Source organism: Malania oleifera, chromosome 5 (assembly GCF_029873635.1).
Source record: "Malania oleifera isolate guangnan ecotype guangnan chromosome 5, ASM2987363v1, whole genome shotgun sequence".
Taxonomy (NCBI): Eukaryota; Viridiplantae; Streptophyta; class Magnoliopsida; order Santalales; family Ximeniaceae; genus Malania; species Malania oleifera.
In genome coordinates, this window is record NC_080421.1 from 80,846,133 (window position 1) to 80,856,927 (window position 10,795).

The 10,795-nt window shown below is 32.2% G+C and overlaps 1 long non-coding RNA gene across 1 annotated transcript; it reads right to left on the bottom strand.

Annotated features, from left to right (window-relative positions):
- Positions 1–9,891: 9,891 nt before the first annotated feature.
- Positions 9,892–10,380, bottom strand: LOC131156506 (uncharacterized). Its single transcript, XR_009137014.1, has 2 exons — positions 10,199–10,380; positions 9,892–10,094 (listed from the first exon to the last, which is right to left on the bottom strand). It is a non-coding gene; the product is annotated as an uncharacterized LOC131156506 (long non-coding RNA).
- Positions 10,381–10,795: the final 415 nt, after the last annotated feature.

Sequence of the window (10,795 nt, forward strand, 5' to 3'; positions counted from 1 at the left end):
TTTTTTTTGGGGGGGGGGGGGGGGGGGTGGGGTTTATCAATGGAACCGCAAACAACAAAAGGTTTCTTTCCTTATTTCAGCCCACAATTATTTTCTTATTTTTTCCATTCATTATTCTATACAGGTAGCATATATTTTGACAGATTACAGTTTACATATATAGGGCTTAATAGATTATAGTTTACATGTATAAGGCTAGAATCATGCTGGAACTTATTTACTTTCTATGTATAACATTCTTGTAACGTCTATATAGATGATATACAGAGCTCAAGGCCCAACCATTCGGCCATTCACACAATACTTTGACATGACTACCATGCGGTTCCTATTTTGATGCTGACAAAGTACCAATATCTTATATGTGCATTTAGTGTGTGAATTAGTTTTTATTTCAGCATGAACATAAGATACCGAAAAATGGATGCCAGCAACCCTCTTGGGATTACACTAATTCCAACAATTGGTATCAGAGTCCGGTTGCAATAAGCTTAAACGCTTTTGCATAAATACTACAACGGCTCATATTTCAGTGTGTCCCTGCTTTGAGGGTCAAGTCTTTGCGAATCCTCCCTTGGTTTTACTATGTAGATTTTACGGTTTGAAATTTAAAAATGATTTTGTAAATCAATTGATTGGAGGATTTGGAAAGTATTTGTGAAAGTTATCATATCCCATTGAAAAATGATTTTAAAAATGCATAATTTTCTAAAATTTGAAAATAAATTAAATTTTGTATGACATGTGTTTTAATACATATCATATGTGTGTCATGCATACTTTTTCTGTACCTTAGTCACTAATGTTTTTGCAAGTTTATATCTTTCTATATGCTAAGAATTTTGGGAATCATAAGGATTTTGAAAAATTGAGAGAGAAAAAGTCACCACTCCAAGCTCAAACGTTTAAGAATGAGTAAATTGGAAAGATATATATTTATCATCCTTCTACTTTATTGTATATATCATGCCATGATTCATGATACATATATTGTGTAAAATATTATTTGAATCATGTAAATTTATTTGAGATTGCATACCAACTTATGAGGTGCACTTAAGAAGATAATTTTATTAATACTCATAAGATTTTTAGAAATTGTTGTAAATAGGGGTTGTTATGCTTTGAATGCTTAAATAGTATTTCTGTTTAATATTCTAAATCTTAGTAAACACTATTACCATACTGAGAACCCTAAGAAAATCTAGCCAATACTGAGTTTTAGTGATTATATCCAATCTTTGCTTAATATGTACATAACATTTTGATTGATGAACAAGTGAAGATATTGGCTATCATCTTCAAATGGACAAAAGGTTTTAATTGCTAAAAAATTCTTAATGCTATATATATATATATATATATGCTGATGTATAAATATCTTGAATATAACATGATTTGTCCATCACACTGATTTGGGGGTTCAGCAAATTAATATTCTATATATTTTATTTTCTTAAACTCATCATTGAGCTTAAATGATAAATCATTTTTAAACGATAAAATAATTTTTTAGAAATTCATAAGTCTATCCCAATATTAACACATAAGTTATGCCAAATAATATTAATTGAATATATAACTCTTTGCTGCATAATTGAGAGGGGAGCAGCAATTTTTAGAAAATTCATCCAATATTCATTTTATTATAATGAGCTCATACTTTTTGGATGATTTGTTATTGAGTTGAATGCAAATTTCTATCTCTGCTAAATGAATATGTTTTCTGATGGAAGAATATATATTTTTTTTTAAAAATTGATCTACTTGGAGCTAAATGTCACTGTCCATCAGTTGCCTAATGATTATAATCTCTTTGATGGACGGTTTATGTATTTTTTTTAGCACGAACTACTAATGAGCTATATTGAATATCTTGAGTTGATTATACTACCTGATTGCATGTTTAGTCTAGAAAGCCTCCTAGATGGCGAATGCAGTTGATGAGAATTGCATGCTCTAAGTTTTCGTATGCCTCTGATTGAATGGTATCTGTATGATGCAAATTATTTTATATTGCTTACTTGAATCTATCAAGTTTTAGGTACATGAAAATTTGGGAAAATGTTTGATTTATAGAAGAAATGCTGCTGAAATTTTGGTAGAATTTTTTCCATAAATGAAACCATGTATTATGGTAGATAATTTAATGCATGATAAAATGTTTTTGAAATGATGAGTGAATCATAAAAGAACATTAATTTTCATCCTTAGTTATAGGTGCATGTCGAACTGTCCACTGGTGCATGTTAAATTTTAAGTGTTATATGCTAAACTAAAAAACATGCATAGTCTATATGTTTATTTCTGAGGATGCTAGTTAATTAAATAAGTTAGTACATGTGAAATCCTAAATGCTATATATAAATTGAAAAACATGTACACACATTTTTTTGGTCTTAGGATGAACTAGTTCATGAACGCCATTTGGCCCTAATCCCTAGGTTATGTTCTTCATGTTGGATCTAAATGGTTAGCAATCACACTATAAGTTTTAAGTCCATGTGACTAGGAATTTCGCATGACTTAGGGGGAGTTTTCATTTCATACATATTCATTGTATTTTTGAGTTGTGTCGTCCTTATTAAACCCTTATTGCATTAACCTTGAGTATAGCTTTGATTAGCAATTGTGTATTTAAATTGAAATGTAATAAGTCATGCTTGTATGTGCTAAATGTTTAATATTTGCTGCATACTGAATTCCCTTGAAAAGGATGAATATTTGATGAGTGTAATTTAATGTCTATCATCCTTGAATCATAATACAAGTATGTGTGCATACAAATATATAAGCGAGTTTAAGCCCCACTGTTAAGAAAAGTGAACTTAATGCTTATATTCTCTTGCATGCTAAGTAATAATTAAGAAGGATGAACACGTGATGAATGCACTTGAATGAAATTCATCATTGAGTGTAAATGCACTTATGTATGCTTGAGACTATACCGGAGAGTTTAAGCCTCATCCTTGAGAAAAGGATTTAAGTCACTTGCCACATGGACTTATACTTTCATTGTTTCTATTTTTTGAATCCGAATTTTTTTTTTGTACCATGAACATCATATCCTGTCTCTACTGAATCTTTCTTTGATATGGATTGTTCACAGTATGGATAAATACCTTGCAAGACCTATTGCTTAATATTTAGTGCATATGTGTTTAAAGACATTTTACTGGTAAGATAAATAGGTTTAACGCATACCTAGTAAAATTTGTTTTAAAATGAAAAATGGTACTTATATTGTTTGAACTCTTAATAAATTTTCATATTTTGTTTCAATATAAGTAGCTAACAGTATAGTCAAATTGATAAGAGGAGCATCTTAGGCTAAAAATTTCATCATGTTATGCTCACCAATATTTTTGGCTTAGATATGTTTGAATTCATTGTGGCTTGTGCTTAATCGAAATGATTTTATTGAACATTTTGATTTAAAATATACGTCTTAGTCATATGTGTCTTAGGTTTTTCATATGATCCATATTTTAAATTTATTTAATATCTTTGGATCTATATGATTGCATTTTTCAGATACTCTATGATTTGTGCTTAAATGATAAACCAGAAAAATAATGTTTGCTTGAGTTTTAAATTAAAGTTTCTTTTTTAACAAGCATAAGCCCTCTACAGTTATTAAAATAAAAAATCATAAGGGGATATATATATATATATATTCAAAAGCAAGAATTGAACTTATATAGAATACATTTTGTTTCTTGCTTGTGTGCTTAAGTACTATCATGACTTGTGAATTTCTGTGTTAAAATCTCGTGTCATGAAATTTTATTTTTATTTTTTATTTTAAAAAGTGGTGTTACATAACTGGTTCATTGACTTACATGAAATGTATGTGAACTAGTTAGATCATATTTATATTCAAACCTATTTTTTATATGTCACATGTTCTTAAATTACAATCTTTGTGGTGACTTACATTGTGTTTAAACTAAAATTGTTGGTGTATATTTCTAGTCTAACCTTGTTTTATATGTCATTTTAATTTTTTAAATGACCAGTTGAACTTTTTTTTTTTTATGTTTAATTGCTATAATTTTTAAAACAGTTATAAAATTTTTATGCCTAATTGCTGTATCATATAAGGAGAGAGTTTTTTAAAAAGGGGGAGTTCTCTTTGATGAGTTTGTTTTCAATGATACAATTTATTTTCTACTCAACTTAACCTTTTTTTACTAATGCCAAAAAGGGGAGAATATTTTTGAGTAAAATGTTTATGACCATAGGGGCAAATAACTTGAGGGGCAAAAACATAGGGGCAAATATTTGAGCATATGCTTTAACGTTAAAACTGAATGTAGAATATTTTGAAGTGTTTTCTTTTGTGAATATGTTTGAGTTTTATTATTTATATTTTATTTTATGCATATTTTTAAGGGGAGCCTTTCCAGGCTGTACTTATTTTGCTTTTGTGTGTTTGTCATCATCAAAAGGGGGAGATTGTTGACTTTTTGAGTTCGATCCTTATTTTGATGCTGATAAAGTTCCAAAATATTATGTGTGCATTTAGTGTGTGAACATGTTTTCATTTCAGCACGAACATAAGATGCCGAAAAATTGATGCCACTAAGAACATACAGCTCACACTCTCCTATCGTTTTCTATGAAGATTTAACAGTAAAAAAGATAAAGAAGACATTTATTTTTACTTTTATATGCATTTATTTTTATATTTGGTCTGTAATAATATATGTATCTGCATGATATTGATAAAAGCTCAGTGATGACCATAGACTGATCATAGGGGGCCACAAAATCTTATGGATCACCATTCAGTCGACTCACGCCAGATTTTTTAGGATATATGCTCAAAAGACCTAAACTGATCTTAAGTCTCCTTATACTTCATAAAAATATGTTGACCGAATTCAATTACACTGAGATCTTCGGTCGATTGAACTCCCATCGGGTCAACAAGTTGACCGCTTGATCGATCGACCAGATATACATAGGCAAGCCCTGGTCGACCGAACATCCCTAGGTCAACAAGTTGACCGTTCGGTTGACTAACCAAGATTATATGGGCAATGCCTTGGTTGACCGAACCCCCACGTGGGAAATGTCAACCTCCCGGTCGACTGAACCTCATAGTTCAAAATGACCCGGTCAACCGAACTGCTCGGATTTGAAAAATCGCCTTTGAAACCCTCAAGATGGACAACCATATTTTTAGTTCAATTTTTCCCTAGTCAACCGAACTGGACACTACAGTCAACCGAACCTCAAGTACGGTCGATCAAGCCTCTTGGGTTGTTAAATTTTTTATCGCAGGTAAATAAGGATTTTTTTAATTAAACATTATTAATATTTTTTTAAAATGACATCCGTATCCCCAACGATCATAATTTTCACAAACTCTATAAATATTTCCTAATTACTCCAGATTAGTGACTTTGATTAACTTTAAAACCTCTCAAATCATTTTCTTAATCAAAGTTCCACTACTCATATTTTCATTGCAAAATCTTTTTTGGGTTACAATTTATATTCTCCAAACTCTTCCAATCATTATTTTGAAAATTTTTTTAAAGAGAATATTTTACTTTGGGCATTTATTTTACACATACTCTCATTTGCAACTTCATTTATTAAAATCGTTTTTGAAAGTAGTTTTAATATTTCTTCCGGTTATTTTTTTCTTGATAAACATTTTTTTTAGGAGAAATTATTTATTGCACAAATTCTTTGGAACTTAAATTCCAGATTCTTCAAATACTTTTATTTGCAAATATCTTTGTTGGAGAATATAATAATCATTTTATATATTTATATATTTTATTTGTGTATGAATTATTTAGATAAGCACCCTTTACTCTATTGAACTTAAATCATATCATAAGAGAGTGCATACATTTTAGAACTTTAATGTGTACATTTCTGCTTGTATTTAGAAACATTGTATTATGTACAAAAATTGTTTTTCATGTACGGTTGAGTTCAGCCCGAAATTGAATTGGGGAGTCTCAGTCTCATAAGTGAAATCGGTTCAGTTTAGTCCAAAAATTGAACTGGAGAGTCTTAGCACCGTAAGTGAGTTTGGTTCAGTTCAACCCGAAAATTGAACTAGGGTTTTCTTCGTCCCCGTAAGGAGAGGATGTAAAAGGCTTCTACTTTACCCGTTTAAGTGAGTAAGGTTAGTGAAATCCTTGGGGTGTATGTCCAAGGTGGGGACGTAGGCAATATTAAATCCTTGGGGGGTATGCCTAAGGTGGGGACGTAGGCAGTATTGACCGAACCTCGTTAACAAATCCGTGTGTCATTCTCTCTCTATTTTATTTAAAATCCTACACTTAAATTTCAGCATGTATATGAATTTTTGATTAATGTCATAATTATTTGCATACACGCATTTGATTTAAATAAGATATACTGCGTACATGTATGTTTACTTTCACTGATAAAATTGTTTTACATACAGGCATGTACATTGAATGAGACATGATATGTGGTGAATCGGTATAAATATTTAATTTAGTCGAAAATTTTTTAAAACTCAATTCACCCCCCCTTGAGATCACACCAATTCCAATAGATTTTATCTTATCGTTTATTTAGGAATAAAGTGTCGCCTGAATTGCTCTGATGGTAGTAAAAGGTTATAATAGCCTTTGTGAACCTTCCAAACCAAGCTCTTGGTGATTGTTTCAACCCATACGATGATTTCTTTAACTTACACACCTTCTAACTATGTATTTCTGGTATCATGCTTCTTGATGGGAGATCCATGTAAACTTCTTCGGACAACTCGCCATGTAAAAAGACGTTCTTCACATCAAATTGTTGTAATGGCCAATCCAAGTTTGCAGCTAGAGACAACAATACTAGAACTTTGTTGATTTTAGCTACAGGTGGCCAAGCATCTATATAATCGATCCCATAGGTTTGGGTGTATCCTTTTGCAACCAATCTTGCTTTAAGGAGCTCAATTATGCCATCTGCTTTGTACTTCACAGTAAAAATCCACCAGCATCCAACTGGTTTCTTTCCTGGTGGACAATCAACGAGTTCCCAAGTTTTATTCTTTTGCAAGGATTTCATTTCCTCATTCATAGTAGCTTTCCACCTTGGGTCAGTTAAGACTTCTTGCATTCTATTAAGAATAAGTACAATACATAATTGGTTTACAAATTACTGATTTTATTATGAAAAACGATGGTTATACATATAGTGACTTATAGGATATTTAACTTTACTAGAAGGATCAGGTTCATATGTGGGTTTAGGAATACCTCTCATGTGACGCTATGGTAGTTATTTTATAACTAGTTCAAGAGCATCCTCAGCAAGCGATTGGTTTGGTGTATTAGCTATCTGTGTGCTTCCAAATATTTCTGCAATTCAAAACTCAGATATTCTCCTCCGTTGTCACTATGGAGGATCTGAACTTGTGCATAGTATTAAGTGTGAACCATTTTATGAAATTTTTGAAATAACAAGTTCACTTCCTCTTTGGAATTCATCAAGAACCCCTAGGTCATCCTGGTACAATCATCAATGAAAAGTAACAAACCAATATGATCCACCCAAGGTAGTGACTTTGGATGGACCCAAAACATCAGAATATATAACCATAAAAGGAACTGAACTTTAATTCAAAGTTAATGGAAATGAAGCACGATAGCTCTTCGCAAGTTCACAAACACATTGGAAACTAGCAACATCAAATTGTGCAAATAAATTAGGAAACAATTTCTTGAGGTAACCAAAAAAAGTATGCCCTAGACGTTGATGCCATAACAAGATGTCAGATTTTTTCTTTTTCCCCTATGAACCATCCACCTTCAGAGCTTGACCCAACTTGTCTTAACTCTTTGACACCAAGTCTAGGTAATACAACTTCCCTCGCTTAACACCACAACCAATCGTCTGCCGCATTTGTACATCCTTAAACACACAAAATTCAGGCCAAAAAATTACAACACAAAACAAGGCATCAGCTATTTGGGAAACTGACAAAAGATTATAGTTCAAAGATGGAACAACTAGAACAGAATCTAGATTCAAAGTATTAGTGAGAGGCAAGGATCCTTCCCCAATAACTGGGGTCGAAGTACCATTGGCAGTAGAAACATACATTTATGAAGAGTTTTTAAGGGTCGAGACCTGTCTAGAATCAAATGTCATATGATCTGTAGCACTAGAATCAATTATCCATGCACTATTAGAAACAGGTGTAGACATATTTAAAACCTTACTACCATTATTTCCAACTATTGCCAATGCCGAGATCTTTTCAGCAACCTCATCCTTTGCCTTTGTTTCAACAATTACAGCAGTAGAGGTCTTCTTAGGATTCCTCTTCCGTGGATCACGACTGTGATCCCACCATTCTAGATGCCCCACAAGTTCAAAGCATCAACTTTTGGTATGACTACTTTGATCATAATGAGTGCAATTATAGGTGGATTTGTCGACATCATTATTTGTCTTGTGATGATTGAACTTTATTCAGACCTGCTGGTTTTGAGTAGGTCGGTTTCGAGCCACCATGGTTGAAGCTTCAGATTTTTTAGGGTTTCCATTCATCATTGTGTGTCGACCAAATTCACAGCGAACCAGTGTATAACATTCTTCTAATTCATGAACAGGTTTCTTTCTCAAAATTTCACTACGGATTTGTTCAAATTCACCATATAATCTTACAAGAAAAATATGCATCCATTGTCATTGAACTAATTTTTGGTAAGATATCACATCTTTCTCACTCTCCATAATCACCTTATCATGATGATCCAACTCACCAAAAAGCTCAATTACTTCTCCATAATACACAGAGAGTGCTTGGCCGTTCTGTTTGGTATAAAAGCCTTTTAATTTAAGGCAAAACCTTGTAACTTATTTGCTCCATCATAAAAATTTTTGGAAAGAACTTTCCAAATATCACATGCAATGGGTAAGCGAATGTATCGCTTCATAACTTTTGGGGAGATAGACTTCAGTAGCCATCGTTTGGCCTTCTGATTGTTCATGTACTATTTTTCATATTGATCATCCTTCTCGGTAGATAGTTGTGAGTTTCCACAAATAAATGAGAGTTTCTCCTTCTCTGCAATATGCATCTCCCAAGAGTTGAGACCACACATCATAATTTGTCTCATTGAGTACAATCTCTGCATTGAAGGATGAACCTTTCGATTGAACAATGATAGGAGCAGATTTGTTCCTAGATGCTTCAGAATGTGACTTGCTCATGGTTAGGGACGATTATTCACAATATGGGACCCTAGGCAAATGATTTAATTAAGGATCCTTAATATTTTGTTTAATTTTTATTTTTATTTAAAATTAATTTTTCTAACTTTTTGAGATGCAAAATCACTAATTATGGGAATAGAGCATAATAAATAATGTTAATATTATTTAATTAAAAAATATATATGGTCAAAAAACTATATTATTATATTAAGAAAAAATTTAGGAGAGCCAAAAATTTGGGAGCCCTAAGCAGGCGCCTTAACTGCCTAAGGGCAGAGCCGGCCTTGCTCATGGTAACGTGAGCTAATTTCAAAGTTTTTTCAGTGTGGTGTCAATAGCTGGCACCATAAAAAGAAAAATAGATAAAAAAAAAAAGGTCGTTTGGGAACGATTTTGATACCAACTTGAAAAATAGAGTTTGAGAAGAATATTTTGTTTGTTCTTAATTTTCTTAATAAATTTATACGGTATATATAAAGATGGGTCAGAGGTATATATTCTATAATCAAGCTATTGTCCATACAATCAAGGGACACGTATAATGAATCTATTCACAGAGCTATTGGACAGTTACATTACCTTTAGAATAGAAAAGAATCTGAAAGTTCATTACAATGATAGTTGACTATGAACCCAATGTTTCAAGGAGAGGAGCCACAACCTTTATTAAAATGCTCTAAAATGTGATTAAAATTTTTAAAAACAGTCCATCAAAGCCCCGATTTACAAAATCGATGCAATTTTAATAACCATACAGGATTTGGTATGCACCGCATATTATAATAATAGCTTTATTTTTCTAAACATTAATTCATATTTTATGAGAAAACCAATGGATAAGGTTGCCGTGGCGGAGGCGGAGGCAGCGGCAGCAACAGTGTCTGCAACCAAGGAATTGGAGGAGCACGTCAGTTATATTATATAAAAACAACCTTCTACATTGTTCTATTATACCCAAAATCAGTTGAAAGAAAAGAAGTGGTACCTTGTAGATTATTCTAAAATCTACTAAACTTATTTTAATTATATACACAGCGCCCCATCGTTCACTGCACCCCTGCAGTTTTTTATATATATGGAAGTGCCTTGAAAGACAAAAAGCCATATATCATACTCTGCTTTATCCCATCATATTAGAAGTTCCAGAACTTTCCTGAGAAAAGCATAATCCCATGCCGAAAGCCAAAGCTCCAGAACTTTCTTTCCATAATTTTTAATGTGCCTTGGAACCTACTCTCTATTATTTGGGTCCATCGTCTCTCCCGTTATATTTAATACTCCATTCCCTGTGGATTCCCACCCACAGGAAGTGAAGCTCCAGAACATTCCACCCACTCTGCCAAATGCCAAAGCTCTAGAGCTTTCTTATTATTATTTTTCATTCTTAGTGTCCATATGGGTAATTTATTTGGTAATACAGTAGTTAAAATTATTTTTAGAAATAAAATTTAGTAAATTATTAATCATTTAATAACAATCACAAAAGCAGAAATTTATATTAGCTAATAACTATAACAAATTAATTGTTAAATGTTTAACAAACGTACAAAATTATAATTTTTTAAAAAAATTTCTTATCATG